This window comes from Etheostoma spectabile, chromosome 22, assembly GCF_008692095.1.
Source record: "Etheostoma spectabile isolate EspeVRDwgs_2016 chromosome 22, UIUC_Espe_1.0, whole genome shotgun sequence".
Lineage (NCBI taxonomy): Eukaryota > Metazoa > Chordata > Actinopteri > Perciformes > Percidae > Etheostoma > Etheostoma spectabile.
Window position 1 is genome coordinate 9040408 of NC_045754.1, and position 2409 is coordinate 9042816.

Sequence of the window (2409 nt, forward strand, 5' to 3'; positions counted from 1 at the left end):
TGTAAAAAAAAAAAAAAAAAAACACAGCCGAAAATCACTGAATATTTGCTGGTTGCAGTTTCACAAATGAGATGAGTTGCCTGTATTTCTGTTTCATGTCATTAAGCCTATACATTAAATACTAAAACTAAAATAAAGACCTTTAACAGCAATTTCTTTGTATCGGGCATTTGAGAGTTGTTGTAGCCATTTGTCATTATGTGGACATTTTTGTAGCATAATGCTATATTATGCTCCCTCATTAGTGTGCTCCACTTTCCTGTTCAGATCTATGGTACAATAGAAGCACAGAACCAAAACCTCAAATGGAGGTCAATGGGTTAAAACATGGGGTTTCCTGATGAGAATCCATAGGTTATGTTGAGATAGATTTCATCTTTTGCTGAAACAATTTGCAGATGAATCAATTATTAAATTGACAAAATGAATTTAAAACTATTTTGATAATTGTCATATCTGCTCCTCAAATGTAAGACGTTACTTTTCTGTGACTTATGTAATAATTTACATTTAACTTGCCAATGACAGACCTTTATGTGTCACCCAATGACCTGAGAAACAGAACACGTGCTGCTGTTGTAGCCTACCAGTGTGCAATGACTAAATAAATGATAAATGATTTACGCCGTCTCCACACTGCCTTGTTGAAAAGCCTTGTTCAGTTCAAAAAGACACAAGAAAAATGTGGACTAGCCAACTCTTTAACACGACCATCCCCTTTCTACAATGTAGCTACTGTCAGGAGGAGTGACCGCTAGCTTGATAGGATGAGGAACTCCTCGGCTCTAACATAAATCATTTACCATCCACCAGTCTGTGAGGAGGATTAAGCCACGACAGAACTACAGAGTCTAGCGCATTAACAGGACTTTCCATCCTCTATTACCTGTGTAACAAGCCGAGAAACAATGCGAAGTCGTCCACCAGCAGCCCCAGCAGCACCAGCAGCACCAGCAGCACCAGCAGCGGACACTTTCATGCATGTGTGGCAGATGCTTGTCAATGCAGCCTTTCTTCACAGGAAAATAAGTCAACAGTCAAGACCCGCTTCTTGACCATCAAAACAACGATAGTTCAAAGCAAAAATGTGTTTTCACAAAGCCAAATCCTTCTGAGGCTTACAATAGCTCACACGTTGAGGCTTATTAACTCACCGGTGTCTGGTAGAAATCAACTCTCTCAGAAACACTTGTTCAACCGGCGTCAATCACTCAAAAAAAACAACAACTTACATTTCCGGTACAGGGTTCAAAATAAAACCCTTAGTGATGAGAAAAGCAACATGCGTGCATTTAACACGGTAAAAATGTAATATAATACCCAAGGACGAACGTATGATAAATGAAAATAAACAAAATCATTACACTACAGTATTATTCCGTAATTGGCTTCTTATTAACACCACTTAAACGGCATTATTTTGAAGCCAACATTAATCAAATTCCGGTTAAACTGTTTCGTTCCAGACAACTTGTTGCTATTTCCTCCAGACTGAAGTTGCTGCGCCTGCGTAAATGATGATTCACATTTCTGATGAAAGCCTGAAGAGAGCGTCATACCGTTATGATTACCCTACATGTTATTTTATTATTTTACTGAAAACGTGATTATTTGGCACAAATTGAAATGCGGATCTGCATAAAATGTACTGTAAAGTTTAGCCTAGCCTACTCAAGTAGCCATCGAAATGGAACATCATCAAAATAAAATAAATTCTCAGTTAACTCAAAATAGGCTCTATTAATGCAACATTGTATTAACAAAACATCCAAAAAGATCCATTTAGGCTACTTGCAATGCCATGAAGCTTTTGATTGTATCACACTCACTGCATCACACGCTCTTCAGCTGATGGAGTTTGCCCAATTGCCATTAAACTGTTGAGAAGAAAAAGAAAGAAGAAATAACTGAACTTTAAGTCTCAACTTTTGAGCGAGATGTCCACAGAACAACTTTCAGAACTGGGAAAACTGCATTTTCTACTGAAGACCATGTGAATGGTCAAATGTTTTGCCAACTTCATGTTTTCAGGGACAAGAATAGGCTAACGTTTCAATTTTAATTAATAATCTCTCACCACTGCTTGTTTATGATCAGTACATATCAGCAATTACGAGCTGGCCAAGAGCCCCCAAAAGCTCCAGGCTTATTATTAGGCCCATCTGGTTTGTAGCTATGTAATAACAAATTTGTTTAAGAACATGTAGGCTACCAATAAAACCAAACTATTTGCATAGGTTCAACTTGACCTGATTTTGAAGCTGTGTCTTAAAGACCTTTTTCAGTATTGTGCTTGTATCATAGTCCTAAATTTCTATGTCTCATCAAATTTCCACATTGTTATTGGTTCAGCATAATTTATCATCATGTTTGTTTTATGTTCTCTGGCCCTTCTATGCTTGCCAGCCC

At 37.7% G+C, this 2409-nt stretch overlaps 1 protein-coding gene across 1 annotated transcript in view; it reads right to left on the reverse strand.

The window, feature by feature from the left end:
• The window catches only part of slc4a2b (solute carrier family 4 member 2b), a 40845-nt gene extending 39678 nt beyond the window's left edge, over positions 1-1167 (reverse strand). The window contains exon 1 of the mRNA XM_032504266.1: positions 887-1167. The gene's annotated coding sequence lies outside the window, so the exon portion shown is untranslated. The remainder of the gene's footprint in view (positions 1-886) is intronic.
• Between the last annotated feature and the right edge of the window lie 1242 nt (positions 1168-2409).